Here is an 18,626-nt window from a genome sequence, read left to right on the forward strand (position 1 = left end):
ATCGGGGCTCCCAGAGCCACCCCAGCTGGGGCCCCCGCAGCCCGCCTCCTCCGGATCCCGGGGCCCTGCGACTTCAAACGCGGCTTCCTCACTTCCCAGACCTGTCCCCGCTACTGAGCATGCCCAGTCCTGCCCGCCGCCGCCGCCGCCGCCACCGACGACTCTCAGCATGGGGACTGAAGTTCTCCGGGTCTTCAAAGAAGGGATAGGCGGGTTGGGCTTTGTGTAGCGAAGAGAGCCGAGGAGAGACTGAGCGAGGCGGGCAGCTTCCGGAGGAATGCACGGGGAAGACGTTAAATACTGGAATTTGTAGAGGTTTCAGGTTTGCTACTCCTCTCGCCTGTGGGCTAGATACCGTCGCAAGGTCATTCACGTTGTTCCCTCCTCCCTGAAACCCTTGTGAGTGTGTTTGAGTTTAAGTGATCCAACTGCTCACAGGCCTGAGGGGAGGGAGGAGAAGGGATTATTTTTAGAAAGGTAGGCTGATTTGGAGAGGGTGGGGAGTGCTGGCGCAAACACGAGCACCGCGTGGTCTCGTGGAGTTGTCTTTTGCGGGGAGGAAACCTAGGAATACAGTGTAAGGACAGTGAAGGGCACAGCTGTAGGCAGGATTAACCAGAGCTGGAAGAGACCGAGTAAACAGAAGCAGCCCCGGCTATAAAAAGCGCTTTCCTCACCCAGAAAGGACTTTAAGAGACAATGTCGTGCTGTTTGTGGAGTGAAGGAGTTGCCTGTGTTTTAATGAGGTGGGATAGCCTCAGCATCAAGTGGTGGTCGACACCAGAAACTTTGGAGTCAAAACTGGGCTCAAATTTCAACTTAGCCAATTAAGCAAGCCCAAGAAAATCATTGCTAAAGTTAACACACCTGGCCATAGGAAACAGGACTGGGCATGCTCAGTAGGCAGGACAAATTTGGATGGTGAGCATCTTCCCAAAGTTGTGTAATCCCTGAGGCCTCAGCATTTGAATCTACCTGGACGTACCTGGTACAGCCTGTCACACAGTAAGTGCTCAAAAGAGATTGTTGGGGGCAGAAATAGAATAGCAGAGAGTAGCTATAGTTATAAGAAATATTAAACATGCTCTGTTAACCGTGATTGTTTTGTTCTGATTAAAGAAAGCATATTTTCATCTGGCTGGGAGTTGTACACCCCGGGACCTGGGAGTTAACCTTGGAATGCCTTCCATTCTCATCCAAGAAATGCCTATCATTACGGAGAGATTAACAACCTTGTTACCAAAAAACAATGGAGTCCCAGAGGCATCCACACTTTGCAACCCCTCAGCCCACATTACCTATAATCTGTAACCATTTTACCCGTTTTTTTTACTTTTCCATACCCATTCTTATTCCTTTTGCTTACTTCCCCATGTAATCCTTGTCTTTCTACCCAATATAAGCAGTTGGTTTATTGGGGGTAGGGGATGCAGAGTAGATTTTCGTGGATGACCTGTTGCTCTCCCAAATTGGCTGCCATTATTGTAATAAAACCTCACATATGGCCCTAGCCGGTTTGGCTCAGTGGATAGAGCGTTGGCCTGTGAACTCAAGGGTCCTGGGTTCGATTTTGGTCAAGGGCACATGCCCGAGTTGTGGGCTCGATTCCCAGAAGGGGGCGTGCAGGAGGCATCTGATCAATGATTCTCTTTCATCATTGATGTTTCTACTTCTTCTCTGAAATCAATAAAAATATATGTTAAAAAAAAACAAAAACCGCCCTGGCTGGTTTGGCTCAGTGGATAGAGCGTTGGCCTGGGGACTGAAGGGTCCCGGGTTCGATTCCAGTCAAGGGCACATGCCCAGGTTGTGTGCTGGATCCCTGGTGGGGGGCGTGCGGGAGGCGGCCGATCAGTGATTCTCATCATTGATGTTTCTATCTCTCTCTCCCTCTCCCTTCCTCTCTGGAATCAATAAAAATATATTAAAAAACAAAACAAAAACAAAAACCTTACATATGATCCAACCCTGTCTGCTTAATTGGCTTAAGTAGCGACAGGCAGCCCAGACCCATTAGTTGTCTGGTTTCAAGGTCATTATTCTAATTTCATTGTTATTATTAGTTCACCCTTCATTTCAAACAACCGGAGCAAACCATGCTCGCAGCCATATTCATTGTGTGGTGTATTGTGCGTGATGTTCTCCATTATTTGTACTTAACCCATGGAGGAGTCAGAGGCTTCCCTGCATTCAGCAGCAGCCCCATTGGCAATGCCTTCAGCAGAACCTTACCTAGAAGCAGACATTTAGGACCCATTTGAGTGCTCAGGTCCTGTGGTAGGCAGTTAGACAGACAGGAGCAGAGCAAGGATGACGGGCCAGGTATAGACGGTCACCAAGGTGGAAAGCCCTGGGTGCCTAGCAAAGAACAATTGTAAAGTGGGACCTCACCCCCAGGGTGACCTTTCCTCCCCTAGCAGTTTGGACCCCCTGACCTTTCCTTCCTAGAGATAACATCTAGGCCTCAGTTGTATTTCTGCTCCAGGCCCAGAAAAGCAAAACCAGCCACAGCTGACCTCAGGACCAACTGCTTTGAATAATGACCCAGTGTCAGCCAGCCAATCAGTGGAGTCCACAACCCTGAAAGGACACACCTGGGAAAAGGCCGAATATTCTATCTATTGTCACCTTCTGCTGGAATCTTCCCCAAAATCTCCACCTTTAAAACCTGTAGGACATGGACCATGTGCGCTCTCACTCCCGAGAGCAACCTGAACCTTTTCTGTCCTTGTCCCCTCTCCCCAGGCTCCTTACCATTAGCTTCCTCACTCCCTAGCTCCAAGGGCCCTCCCTTTAACTCTATAACTTGTTTCCTAAGCCTGTTTCTTCTAGGAATTACTTTTTCTACTTCTGTGATTTACCAAATAAATGTTTTATAGTTTGGGTCTTGGCTCTGAATTCTTTCCTAGCCAGAACTCAAGTACCGAGGTTGCTGAACCCAGGAATGGTCTGATCCCACTGGTCTACCACCCAATGCTGTTCCAGCCTCCTACAACAGTCCATCCACTCTTTCTTTTCAGATAAGGAAACGGAGCCACAGAGAGATGGCTGAGGTTATTAAGAGCAAAGCTAGGGCTAAATCCTAAATCTTCTACTTATCTCTGCTTCCCTGACCTTATATTTGAAGACAGAAAAACACCTAGGTTATCTTCTTATAGAGTAGTAAGAAGCTAGGAAAATTCCAGGACCAGTGGAATGGGGAAACTAAGACTGATAGCTAAAAAGCAGTTTGCAGCCACCTAGTAAATCCTATCTTCCCTAAACCAAGGACACACGAGGAAATGGTTTGCACCTCTCCCCAACTAGAGGGTGAATAGCTTAAATCACTCACCCTACTCCGGGAGACAGATAACAGAAATCCAATTAGTGCCATTTGCTAGCCACACCCAAGGGTGACAAATTAAGAGAATAAATCTCCTTAGGTACATCTGCATAGAGCTGATGAATATTCTAGTGATACTCCCTAAATGCCCAGCCTTTGAAGCCCCGGAAGACAGAGGTCCCCACGTATCCCCTGAGCTCTAAGGGACCCCATAAGGCTTGCAACTGGGGGTGCCAAGGGGCTGTGGCAGCTCCTCCGGGGCGAACCCCCTGAACTTTTCTCTGACTCTCCAGTGAGCCAAGGCAGCCTGAGCTCCCTCTACAAAGCAGCCTTTCAGTCCCTCGAATGATTATCTCTTTGCTGTTTCCATTGCTTGAAATTCTCTTCCCCCAGACCTCTTTGCCTACCGGATTCCAGCTCAATCCTCGGATCTCCGCTTCAGTCTCTTACATTTAGAGAGAACTTCCTGATCCTTAAAACTAGATTCCCTACTTCCTCCACTTTACCTTCCTGACTCTATCAGTTTTAACTCTACAATGGGAATAATAATATAACATTACTGAGTTGTTACAATGATGAAATGAATATATCTGAAAAGGGCCCAGCACATCATAAATACTATGAAAAAGTTAAATATTATTCTTTGATTGTATGTCTCCCCCCACTAAGTTTCCTTAATGATTCCTGTTCTTAATGACTCTTATTCATCATTGTATCTCTAGGAAGCTCTTGGTAATTATTTGTGACTGAATAAATGACAGGTGATATTTCACCCAGGGTGTCTCACTTTCTACTGTAAGATTGCTAAAAAAACTGCGCGTGCGCGCGCACACACACACACACACACACACAACAACGACAACAAACCTTCATTGCTACTCCTAAATATTCAAATATATAGTTTTCAAATTCCTACATAATTTAAGCTGAGTAGTTAAGGTAGCAGTTTACATCACAGATGGAAATAAAAGCTTTAGCAATGCAGAATCTCCAAGGACATAATCTGTCCAGTTTGATTCCCAGACCTGGGGAGGAAGGCCTGAGCCAGGTGGCTCAGCCCCAAGCAGAGCAGAAGTGCTGGTCCTGGGGACAGAACGTTCTCCACCTGCTTCCTTTCTCCTGCCCTTGTCAGGCTGGTGCCCTGGATCAGTTACACCCAACATGTGGTAGGGAGGAAGATGGGTGGCATCTCACAGGTTTCAAAAGCGGGGAGGGTTTCAGAGGTGTAACTTTGAGGCATGAGCTGTCATGTGCTCCAGAAGGGGCAAGGAACAATAATGTCTGGGAGAGAGTGAGGGAAGAAGAAAACCACAAGCCCCTTCTCTCCCTTTGTTCATTCATTCATTTATTTGCCAATTATTTATTAAGTGTATATACTATACTGTAGACCCTAAAACAGATGCCTTCACTGCCCTCCAGGTCCTTACAATTCTTTGGGAGAGAGGTAAGTCAAGGGTTCTCCAGCATCAGTATACATAAGACTAAACCAGGGAGTTGTTCCTGGCTAACTTTTTGGTAAAAATAATATACACAGAGATATGTACACATATCCTAAGGGTAAAGCTCAATGAATTTTGCACAAATAAACACCCTGTGCAACCTGCACCTGATCAAGAAACAGTAATCTAGGAGATTTTTTTTTAAAAGCACATTTGGGCTCAGCCAGTGTTGCTCAGTGGTTGAGCATCAACCTATGAACCAGGAGGTCATGGTTCAATTTCTGGTCAGGGCACATGCCTGGCTTGCAGGCTCTAACTCCAGTAGGGGGAGTGCAGAACACAGCTAATCAATGATTCTCTCTCATCACTGATGTTTCTCATTTTTTTCAGTCAACAGAGATGGAAAAATATAGCATCAGTAGCTGCCATTACTAGTAATAACTGTGTGTACATGAATGAACTTGCTCCACAAGAACAAACTTCCTATCAGTCACTAATACTTTTTGAGCACCTATCCTATATAATAAAAGGCTAATATGCAAATTGTCCCCTCGACAGGGAGTTCGACCAGGGGGCGGGGCTGGCCTACCAACTGCCCTCAGCCCCTCCCCCCTGCCCGCCCCACCCCATTGGCCCTTATGGGGGTGGGCCAGCCGGACCCTACCTGCCCACAAAGTCTAGTTAATTATGCACCAGGCCTCTAGTTAATTATGATTTTGGGAAGAGGGATGGAGTGTGACTACCTAGACATTTGATAAGATATGATCAGAGTAAGTATTGGGCATAATTTCAGGAATGGAGCTGGGTTTAGCAAAATAATAAATCTTATGGAATATTTATTGAGTTGTCATATGCCATGCACTGTACTAAGCACACTCTGTTTTGTTTTGTTTTTTAATTGATTTCAGAGAGCAAGGGGGAGAGAGAAAGAGAGAGAGAGAGAGAAACATCAATGATGAGAGAGGATCATTGATAGGCTGCCTCCTGCACACCTCCTACTGGGGATCCAGCCCACAACCTGGGCATGTGCCCTGACGGGGAATCGAACCATCCAACTGTGACCTCGTGGTTCATAGGTCGATGCTCAACCACTGAGCCATGTTGACTGGGCTCTAAGTGTCTTTTTAATCACAATAGTCATGTGAGTTGGGTACTGTTATTATTCTCATATTCCAAATGAGGCCACTGAAGCTTAGAGAGATTAACTAGCGGAAGTTCACACAGCAAAAAGCATATAATTCACATTTGAACTCAGGTCTGTTTGGTTCTAGAACCTGCACAATTCATATCTCAACTGTAGTGCCTCCCTAAAGGTGGTGTTTTCCCCATTACCTGCAGACTTTGCACCATGGTCGCAATCACCTGATATAGTATTCCACTGCCTGCATAGCATTGCCTTTCATAACAATTATTGGGTCCCTTTATTTCTCACTAACTTTTTTTGCAGTTCTAATATCTTAGATTCTTCCAAAAGAGCTTTTTTCCCCCTTTAAAAAATGTTCTAGGTATAACAATCTCTACTATAGCTATCTCTATTTTGTATATCTATTCAACAAATATTTTTAAATGATGTTACCATGTGCAAGCTACTATTTCAAGTACTAAGGTTACAGTGGTGAGCAAGGCAAAAACATCTCTGCCGACATACACTCTCGGAGGGGTGGGCAGGGGATGACAGAAAATAAGTAAGTAGATGTAAATCAATACAGACTATGTTAAGTGACATGAAAAAATTAAACAAAATGACATGAGAGAGAATAACTAGAAGGGAGGGGGCAGTTGAGGAAGCCACATTGATGCTGGTACCTGACGGTTGAGAAATTGACATGAAAACTGTCATGCAAAGAGATTTGAAAGATCCCTGGCCAGTGTGGCTCAGTTGGTTGGAGCATTATTTCATGCATTATTTCCTGGTCAGGGCACATGCCTAAGTTGTGGGGACTTTCAAAAACAATTCAAAAAATAAATAAAATAAAATGTTGTCTTTGTTTTATATTTCCTTTAATTCTTAACCTTTCTTTTGGTAATAGCTTAATGGAGATATAATTCATATACCATACAATTTGCCCATTAAAAGGGTACAATTCAATGCTTTTAGTATATTCACAGATTTGTGCAACCATCACCCAAAAATCAATTTTAGAACGTATTCTTCACTTTTTTCTATAGATTTGCCTATTCTAGACATTTCATAGAAATGAAATCATACAATATGTGGTCTTTTGTAACTGGCTTCTTTTACTTAACATAATGCTTTCAAGATCCATCTATGTTGTAGAATGCAGCAGTACTTCATTCCTTTTCGTGGCTGAATAATATTCCACAGCATGGATAGAGCAATTTACTTATCCATTCATCAGTCAATGGACATTTGGGATGTTTCCACTTTTGAACTATTATGACTAGTAGTGTTATGGACATTTGTGTACAAATTTTTGTGTGACTGTATGTTTTCATTTCTCTTGGGTGTATATTAACTTTTAAAGTATGAAAGTGCAAAGGGAGCCCGGCAGGCATGGCTCAGTGGTTGAGTATTGACCTATGAACCAGGTGGTCACAGTTCAATTCCCAGTCAGGGCAATATGCCCAGGTCGTGTGCTTGATCCCCAGTGGGGAGCATGCAGGGGGCAGCCAATCAATGATTCTCTCTGATCATTGATGTTTCTATCTCTCTCTCCCTCTCTGAAATCAATAAAAAATATATTAAAAATAAATAAATAAAAATAAAAAATCAATGGAAAAATATCCTCTGGTGAGGATTAAAAAATAAAAATTGCAAAGGGACCTGAGGGATACTATTGGGGGCAATGATAGATTATATCATGATTGCAGTAGTAGTTACATAGCTCTAAATATTAGCCAAAACTCATTGAATTGTGCACTTACATTGATGAAATTAATTGTATTTAGGTTATATCTTAGTAAAGCTAACCCCCAAAAAATAAAGGTTGGAATTGTAGGAAGATGAATTTGGAGACATAGTAATACATATAATGTTTTAACATTATGCAATGCTTTTCTATATACCAATATTTTCGCATAGTCTCACTAAAACAGGAAAACTATGATCATTTCAATAAGCCAGTGAGATAAATAAGATACTGTGTCCATTTTAGATATGAGGAAAAGAGACCTGCAGAGGTTGCTTAAGTGATTTGCCCAATAGCATAGAACTGCTAAGTAGCCGAGGCAGAGTTTCTTCCACATTTCACCTTTGTGATTTTCAAATACTTAAAATTGCTTACAAAAATTGAAGGAGAAAAAAGCTACACCTGCAGAGATTTCATATTTGAACACAGAATAAAGAAGTTCCCCCACATGCTGGCTCTTCTATGACCTAGAATAAAAATGAAAAAACTGATAAATCACAATGATGAAAACAGAAGCTCCAAAAAAGCAAGAGAAGTTTTAAAATAGCCCACCTTTGACTGCAATCCTCTTTTAAGTTGCTCTAACACTTGAGCTTTGACTTTATTGAGAATAGAATGTTCTACAGCTCCTCCTGTTTTTACCAGTTTCTGTGATTCCCATTCATATGTGCTCACATCTCCGGCCTGCTGTCCCCTTGCCGTGCTCAGAAGGCCAGAAGGCTGGCTTCTGCATGCTGTCTTTCTCAGGTTCCAGTGTCAGTTGTCTCCCTGCTGGCTTTAGTCCATGGGAGGCATTGGTGAGAGAATGGCAGAGTCTTCCTCTTCTGAGATATGTCTGCCTTGACTCTGTCTTTTACTGGGCGGTCTTATCTCCGGGGCTCCAATTACACCACCTTTTCCCTGTGTACAGTGGTGGCGGCTTCCTGCATTGCCCCACTGTCTTCTGATTACCTCTCCACTTCTTCCTCTTTCCTGCACCACAGTCCCTCTCTTTGAGCATCCAGGGTGGTTTCTCACCTAGTTGGACCTTGAATGATAGATCAACTGTGATGTTGACTCAGGTACAGATCTAAGACCATCCCTAAAAACAATTTTAAGGCTTTAACCACTTCACTTTGCATCTCTCTCTCTCTTTTAAAATTCTCACCCAAGGTTATTTTTCCATTGATTTTTAGAGAGAGTAAGAGAGAGAAGGAAAGACAGAAATATCGATGTGAGAGAAACACATCAATTGGTTGCCTCCTGCACACGCCCCAACCAGGGCCTGGGCTGGGGAAGAGCCTGCAACCGAGGAATGTGCCCTTGACCGGAATTGAACCCAGGACCCTTCGGTCCACAGGCTGACACCCTATCCACTAAGCCAAACAGGCTAGGGCCACTTTGCATCTCTTTATGTCCCACCCCGCAGGCACATTTAGACGTGACATCCATTATTCCATTATGGGTGGGTCAGAAATTTCATTATATTCGTGTCAGAAAAGCAACCCTTCGAAAATTAAAATTTATCAAATCGACTAGTCTGTGATCATTCCACAGCAGAAATAATATATTTATTAGGTCTGGGATCTCTAAATAAACATTTAGCTACCCATTTGTCATATAACTTTCAGCATGTTAAATTAGTATAGTGGAGATTTAATTAGCATCATTAACACTGGTTTCTGTGATAAATAATTCTAAAAGCTGAGTGACTTAACACATGAAAAGTTTATTTGTGACTCACAAAGAGTTCCGTGTGGACAGCTGGGGCTTTCTGCTCTGTTCAGTCCCTCGGGAATCTAGTCTTGTCCTAGATGTTGACATCCAGCTAGCAGATGAGGAACAAAAGAAAAGAGAGCATAGAGGGTTGTAAGGCATATTTTAGGTAATAAGCCTGGGAGCAACATTTATCAACTTGATCTACACCTCATTGGCCAGAGCTCAATCCTGTGGCCCCACCTAACTGCAGGAGAGGCTGACAAATGTAGTTTAATTTAATGCCTAGAAAGGAAAAAAGAAAGACCTTGGAAAACACATGGTCAGTCTCTGCCACTGTTTGCCCTTCGGTTGATAAATAAATTTGTTTCACTCTCCCTCCCATATACAAAATGAAGTTCTCCCTTCCCCTCTCTAAAAACGGAAGGGAAGTCCCAAAGAGTGGAACCCGGGGAAAATATGGACAAAATAATTCCTATCACAGAGGAGAAACACAGACCAATTAAGACATTTCCCAAAGCTTCCAGGTCAGGGAAATCTTACCTTTTGAGGAGAGTATTATGCTAATGAAATAAGCCGGTAAGAGTAAGACAAATACCATGTGATCTCACTTATATGTGAATGTAATGAACAAATAAACTAACAAACAAAATAGAAACAGACTCATAGGTACAGAGAACAGCCTGACAGCTGTCAGAGGGGAGGAATATTGACGGGCTGGGTGGGAAAGGGGAAGGGATCAAGCAAGAAAACCAACAAAACCAACTCAGAGTCACACAACACTATGGTGATTATAAGAGGGAAAGGAGGTTGGGGGGAGGTAGCCGAGAGGTAGCAAAGGGTAAAGGTTGGGGGGAATAAATGGTGAAGGAAAGAGACTTGACTTTGGGTGATGAATACACAATACAATATACAGAAGAAGTACACTTAAAACATATAATTTTTTAAATTTATTAATTTTAGAGAGAGAGGAGAAGGAAGAGAGAGATAGAGATAGAGAGAAATTGAGAGAGAGAGAAAGAGCGAAATATCAATTTGTTGTTTCACTTATTTATGCACTCATTGGTTGATTCTTGTATGTGCCCTAACCAGGGAACAAATCAAGACAACACTCTAACCAATGGAGAAAACTGGCCAGGACAAAACCTGCATAACTTTATTAACCAATGTCACCTCAATAAAAATGTTAAACAATCACATGACTCCTGAAATGCACTGAGAAGGCCACAATCTCACTTCCGCCTATTCTTGCCAAAAATGCATAACATAACTTCAATCATGAGGACATCAGACACACCCAACTTGAACATTCAATAAAATAACTGGCCAGTACTCTCCAAAAGTGTCAATGTCATAAAGGGCAAAAAAACATTGAAGAACTATCTTAGATTGAAGGAGACTAAAAAGTCATGAGAACTAAATGCAATGTGTGATCCTGAATTGGATCCAGGACCATAAAAAAAACATTAGTGTGACTGTGAAATTTGAGTAAGATTTGTATATTAATTAATAGTATAATATCAAAGTCAATTTCCTGATTTTCATAATTGTAGTATCATTATATAAGTTGTGAACATTCGGGAAGCTGGGCGAAGGATATATGAGAACTGATTTGGGGGTTTTGGTGATTTTTAAAAAATATATTTTTATTGACTTCAGAGAGGAAGGGAGAGGGAGAGAGAGATAGAAACATCAATGATGAGAGAGAATCATTGCTCAGCTGCCATCTGCACGCTCCCCACTGGGGATGGAACCTGCATACAACCCAGGCATGTGCCCTGACCGGGAATTGAATGGTGACCTCCTGGTTCATAAGGTCCACACTCAACCACTGAGCCACGCCCAAGGAGGCAGCACTCCTTTCTTATATATACAACCCAAAGATGTAAAATTAAGTATTACAAAAGACCATCACATAGTTCTACTAATGTAGGCTGCATCTATAATTCACAAATATGTCAACAAAATAATTTCTCTGCAACCACATTTCATTTAATTTAAAAAATCTTTTTCTTGCTTTATTTTAAAAATTCATGTACATTTGTAGTTCTATTTCATAATATGCATGGGTTGGGTTTATTTTAGAACAAATCTCCTCTTTCAATTTTGTGAAAAGTTGATGACTCTAAGAAGATATTTATCCTGTGAATATAGAAACACCTGTCACTTGGCCACGTACACCAATGCCAGCGTGAGAGGCCAAGTATGGAACCCAGAGGACTGAATTTCCTGAAAAACGATCCCTCTGTGTCTAATAATAGGGAATAGTTAAGTGAATTATAATGTGGCCAAATTACACACTATTAGACAGCCATGAAAATGGCTCATAAAGAGCATTTTTTAAAAATGGTGAAAATGCTTATTTTATAATAATAAAAAAGAAAAAAGGGAATGCAAAGTTGACTATAAAAGAAACAGGCAATAGTAATAATAGCTGACATTTTAAACATGTATATGAACACCCCCCCCTCCCAAAAAAAAAAGAAAAAAAAGGAAAAAAAGAAAAAGATGAACATGAACATGTTAACATTTGGGTGGTGGATCATCAGGAGAGTTTTTTTTTTTTTAATATATTTTTATTGATTTCAGAGAGGAAGGGAGAGGGAAAGAGAGATAGAAACATCAATGATGAGAGGGAATCATGGATTGGCTGCCTCCTGCACGCCCCCTACTGGGGATCGAGCCTGCAACCTGGGCATGTGCCCTTGACCGGAATCAAACCTGGGACCCTTTGGTCCGCAGGCCGACGCTCTATCCACTGAGCCAAACCAGCTAGGGCAGGAGAGTTTTTCTTTGTACTCTCAATTTTCTTGGACTTTTTTTCATAATGTATATGAATGTCTAAAACGGTTAGTAAGGAAAAAGTGAGCTGGGGTAAATACAGGTGGGTCCAAAGGTCTTACTCAAGAAGACCTAAATTGGTATAATCCCTTATTTAGGCTGTTTAGAGGACTCCATCCCTGTTTTTTTTTTTTTTTTTAAATGTGTTTTTGTCAGCTGAGGAGGGGGATGTGCAGACTAGTTGTCTGAGAACAATAAAATCTTGCAATTGTCTTCCAGTCCAGCTTGCTTACAATGAGCTTGTGCTGCTGGAACAAAGGGCTTATTGAACCAATCCGAAAAGATTTCTCTTGTAATGGGTGCTTTCCTGTTTGTATAATAATGCACAGGTAAATTGCAAACACCTTTTAACCATCTTAGATATAGGCTTTTCCCAGTCACTGCCAATTTTATCTTGAGTGTGCCTGTGGCATTTGGACTGCCAAGAACCGTCAACCTTTGCTTATTATCCTTGAAACCTGTTGGTACTTTCCCTCAGCCATTGTTAAACTCTTTCTAGGAATCTAGCAGCTGTACAGAGCTGTTTCATCAACATTGTAAATTTGTTTAGGGCAAGAAGAAGTTGGAGATATTATCTTAGCAAATTTATCAATGTAATTTTCAGCGTTTTCAACAGCCTTTTCACCACAGATTTTAAGATACTTGATCCCATGATGCTTTTTAAATTTCTGCAGCCAGCCCCCTGAATATTCACACTTGCCTTCAATGTTCAGTTCTTCATGGCATAGTCTAGCTCAGTGATGGCGAACCTATGACATGCGTGTCAGAGGTGACACGCGAACTCATTTTTTTTGGTTGAATTTTCTTTGTTAAATAGCATTTAAATATATAAAATAAATATCAAAAAATAAGTCTTTGTTTTACTATGGTTGCAAATATCAAAAAATTTCTATATGTGACACGGCACCAGAGTTAAGTTAGGGTTTTTCAAAATGCTGACACGCCTAGCTCAAAAGGTTTGCCATCACTGGTCTAGCTTGTTTCATGACCAACAAACCAGTCAGTGGAATATCTTTACTGCATTGTTGTTGAATCCATTCAATCAACATGGTCAAGATCATTTTTGGTCCTATGCAATGTTTTTCTATTTTTCATTAGTTCTTGGTTATCACTGTCACTGTAAAATTTCAACAACTTGTCTTTCTGTTTCTTTAAGTCATACATGGTGGTAGCTCCCACACCATATTCTTCGGTAAGATATCTCAGACATTCCACCATCTAACTTCTGCAATAACTCCACTCTGGGTTATTGATAAAGACAGATGCTTACTTGTCTTATTCTCACTGTTACCCAGAGACATGTCTTTAACTCCTGTGGGTATTTTCACAGTGCAATTGTTAATCCCCAAGTCACAAAATGTCAGCAAGTAGCAAAAGGTGCATGACTTTTGCTCACGGATATGAGCACTGAGACATGTTTGTCCACAGCAGGTTTTGCTGCCAAATAGTCCTGGTACCAAACTTATAAAAAACACTTTTGGTTTCAGAGGGTTTTTGTTTATTTATTCATTTATTTTTATCTTATTTTGGAATGGCGTAGTAGAGATTGTGGCTATTACTTGTGTTTTCTGCTTCAATTCAGTCTCCTAAAATTTACTTTACTAAACAAAGAAATTTAGAGGAGGGTATTGTCTGCCAAGATGATTTGAGTTGGAATATTTCTAGCAACAGAACCCGATACTCTTGGCTGTTTGACTGACACAGTCGGTAGCTGAGCCCCAGGCTGGATAACATGAAGATGCCTTGGCAAGAGGCTGGAGATGCTAAATTTATAGTCATTGAATATAGATGTTTCTTTTTGTACCAAATTATCTGTTTGGTACTAATCTGTCACGTATTGCCCCACAATGAGCAATTGGAAAAAAAAAAGAGAAAGAAAACAGTTTATTTCAAATATGTCACACACACTCCCACAAACTTCCCCAAAATATCCACTCATTTGAAAGGTTTTCTATTTGTTTTTATAGCTGTTCCACAAATTGCACATCACAACTGTGACTCAGAATTAAAATGTATTTCAGGAATCGTACTAAAATATTTCCTTCAACTTAGAAAGAATTCATTAGAATTTTGAATGACTTTTAAGCTTCTGTGGTTTGGGCCCTATTTCTGGAGAGCCAGCTTTTCCTTCTCATCCTCATCATCCCCACATTTGTTTATACCTTAATCAACCATCTAACATGAACTATTGTAAAAGACTGAGGACTGTTGACTCAGTCCCAAGTCTCTTTGGGCTGAGGGATTTACAAAAATGAGTAAAGCACACTTCTTATAATTCCAAAAGGGCTTAAAATCTAACAAATAAATACAACATGTTTATAAAATCCAGTGAGGAATCTCTCCCTTAAGAGAGAAGAGATTATATTTGTTAGGTGGGGGCTAGGTCACTCGCATATTATTTTTCTTTTCTTTTCTTTTTAAAATATATTTTATTGATTTTTTTTTTTTTTTACAGAGAGGAAGGGAGAGGGATAGAGAGTTAGAAACATCAATGAGAGAGAAACATCGATCAGCTGCCTCCTGCACACCCCCTACTGGGGATGTGCCCACAACCAAGGTACATGCCCTTGACGGGAATCGAACCTGGGACCCTTGAGTCCACAGGCTGACGCTCTATCCACTGAGCCAAATCGGTTAAGGCTTATATTATTTTTCTACATTGGACTCTCATGTTACATTGTAATAGTAACTAGCATTTATTGGGTATCATCTGTACCTAAGAAAAACGGGCACTTCGGAAGCATCAGGTTCTGAAAGGTCCATTGACCTTGCCCAATGTCCTAAACTTCTAAAGTGGCAGAGCCAGGAATCCACCCGTCCATTTGTCTACATAGCCTTACTTATTCCCCCACCCCCATTACTTCAACATATGTTTTCCTTTGTCTTGAGCAAACATTCTGTGCTCCCACCTCTCCCTTCATTATAGTCCATTCGCTTACTTTCTAAAAGAAAGGCATACCCTCACTTATCTGGAATCTTCTATGGTGCATTGTCTCACGGAGTAAAATATGACTGACTGTCAAAGGGACAATTCAAATGATTGGTTTTGGGGAAGCCCCCTTGAATAATTAATCAAAGCACATAAAAACCTGCCTACCACTTGTTTTTCTTATACATATTTCTATTAATGGCAAGGTGTTGCTTTAGAACCAGGGTATTTTGGCCAGTGTTGAGATAGTCTGAATTAAATTAGAATAGGCAGTGGGGGTGACCATACCTCTACCTCTGTTAGACAACTATCAAAAAATGCAGTGCACTTAAAAAAATATTTTTTTTATTGATTTCAGAGAGGAAAAGAGAGGGAAACATAGAAACATCAATGATTAGAGATTTTTTGATTGGCTGCCTCCTGCACACTTCACACTGGGGGTCGTGCCTGAAACCCGGGCCTGTGCCCTGACTGGAATTGAACCGTGACCTCCTGGTTCATAGGTTGATGCTCAACCACTAGCAACACCGGCCGGGCAGTTATTTGTATTTTTTTTTTAACTTGATTACCTCTCCCATTAGAATATAAGCTCCTTGAGGGTAGTGTCTGTTTTTCTCACTCTCCTCCACTGTTTCCCTAACTCCTACCCTCGTGTTTTATAGGAGGTTTTCAATAAATATTTCAAATGATAAATAAATGCAGGATCTGGAGGTTTAGAGATCTGGGAATTAGTTAACAGCTAGTAAAAGCAATAAAGGCATTATATGAGGTATGAAAGGAAGTGTGGATTTAGGGTAGACTTGCCTGAGGAGCAATGGAGACTGACATTGAGCCCACTAAAGACTTGAGTTCCAGCCTAAATAGGAAAAGGGCATCTGTGGAGTGGCATCTGTGGAGTGAGTGGGGTCCCTCTGGCAGGTAGGGTCCTTCGGCCTGGCCTGCGGGGATTGGGCTGAAACTGGCTTTCCGACATCCCCCGAGGGGTCCCGGAGTGCCAGACGGCACTCTGCAAAGTTGCTGTCATACAGGGTGTGGAATGCAAATGCAAGTGTGCAGTAAACAAGATTCGGGCCAAATTTTTCCTATTTCCTGCTTTCTTCCCTTTTACAGCTACTTTCTTTTGTTCATTTTTACTCCTGGCCCTGCATCCTCTTCTTTACTCCAAACTGGTTCAACTCAAATATAATTATTTTGTGGGGGAAGAAGGCAAACTGAGTGAGGAGACAATGGTAAGTTAGTGAGGGGAGAGAGAGGTAGATTATGGGCGATATAAATATCTATACAGGCAGTCCTTGGGTTATGTCGGACTCAACATATGTCGTTTCGTGGTTACGTCACCATCTCCCATTTATTTATAAAAAAAAAGTTCCATCATTTCGACGTATGTACATATGTGCTTTATGTTTTTTTATTATTTATTTACCACAAGTAAAGGTCAGGAATTGTTATCTTTTTTTAACATTTTTTTTACTGTTTCATTTCATTACTGCTGTGTATGTGCTCCATGTGAGGGCCGTAGGTGCTTATATAGGTGGGTTCCAACTTACAGCAAAAATCACGTTACATCACCCCATAGGAACGGATTTCTGACGTAACCCGAGGACCTACTGTATATATAAAAGGCTAATATGCTAAGTGTCCCTCCCACCATCTATCTGATCAGTCACTATGACACACACTGACCACCAGGGGGCAGATGCTCAATGCAGGAGCTGCCGAGATGCAGTGACTTGGCAGCAGTGGTTCTCAGGTGACGCACCCCAAAACCAGAGAGGAGGGAGCCCGATTCCTTGCAGGGCCCCCGTGATTCCACCTTTGGCTGTGGGTTATGTTGTTGCTGGCCCAAATCTTGTTTACTGCACACTTGCATTTGCATTCCACACCCTGTATGACAGCAACTTTGCAGAGTGCCGTCTGGCACTCCGGGACCCCTCGGGGGATGTCGGAAAGCCAGTTTCAGCCCAATCCCCGCAGGCCAGGCCGAAGGACCCTACCTGCCAGAGGGACCCCACTCTCTCCACAGATGCCCTTTGAGCCATGGTGCCACTCCAGGTGCGGCTGGCTGGGCTGGGGAGGGGCCCCGGGAGGTTGGCTTCAGGGCATGTCCGGTCTGTCTCGCCCACTTCCGCCCCATGGGCCATCTTCTAATTAATTTCCTTTCAATGTGCATTAATCCATGCGCCAGGTCACTAGTAGAATGACAAGGAAAGGAAGACAGTAAGTTCATTAAGCTACTTATTCTAAAAATGCTACTAACTAAGTAAAATAGTTGAAAATAAGACCACATGTAGGAGAGTGGGTCTTAAAGTCAATCAGCTGAGTTTAAAGTCCAGCTCCACCCATAATACTCTTAAACCTTTGAGCACATTACTTAACAACAGGACCTCAGTTTCCTCTGAACCTGTCAGTACCTACCTCAAAGGGTTGTTCTGAGCATTAGTAAGACTATGTGTTTTATAAGCCTAGCACCATGACTGGCACAAGGTAAATGAACATTCAATTAACGTTAGCAATTGTTTTTCTTTAAAATGAAGTACAGCAAGCAGGGAGAGACGACCTAAGTAGTAAATCCTTGTCATATGGCTGTAGTAACACCACACTCAAAAGAAGAGGATCCCTTTACAACCGAAGGACTTATATGCATGCATATAAGCATAACCCCTTTCAGAGATAAAGTCTATTTTTATCTTTGGCAGCATGGATTATTTTAAAACCAACTGTACAATATCCAAGTAACAAAACAAGATGTGATTTCTTTTAAGCTGCCATTAGCCCATCCTCAATGATGAGCAAACAAAACCAGTGAGCATCTTTTAAAGAAAAACAGGCTTGAGTATGTCACATTAAAAAAAAAAAAAAAAAAAAAAAAAAAAAAAGGATCCCTTTAAAGGAAGCAGAGAAGGATGTCCTGGCACTTAATTCTGGGCTCTGCAAGACCTTGCCTGTGCATGGAACTCAGATTGTCACCGTACAGCGCCTCACAGCGGTGGCTCTTTATATTTTTTTTTTAATTTTTTTTAAAAATATATTTTATTGATTTTTTACAGAGAGGAAGGGAGAGAGATAGAGAGCCAGAAACATCGATGAGAGAGAAACATCAATCAGCTGCCTCCTGCACATCTCCCACTGGGGATGTGCCCGCAACCCAGGTACATGCCCTTGACCGGAATCGAACCCGGGACCCCTGAGTCCGCAGGCCGACGCTCTATCCACTGAGCCAAACCGGTTTCGGCGGCTCTTTATATTTTAAAAAGAAAGTAAAGAGAAAATGCTTTTAGACATCTTTTCTGGGAAAATTTTATTTCGTTCATTAGGGCCGCTCTAGACGACAGGTAGGGTCCTGCACCGAGAGAAGTGACCCTCGGGGTGCGGGCGGCGCTCCTCATAAGCGCCTCTCGAGACGCGGGTCCCGTTCTGCTGCACGGGGACGCCGCCATTCCTGGACCCGTCCTAGGGGAGTCGCGGGGCTGTCCGGTGGCAGCGGCCTCATCTCCGGGCCCCGGCCAGGTCTTCAGTGTCTCCAGGACCGT

This window comes from Myotis brandtii, unplaced genomic scaffold (assembly GCF_000412655.1).
Source record: "Myotis brandtii unplaced genomic scaffold, ASM41265v1 scaffold475, whole genome shotgun sequence".
NCBI classification, from domain to species: Eukaryota; Metazoa; Chordata; class Mammalia; order Chiroptera; family Vespertilionidae; genus Myotis; species Myotis brandtii.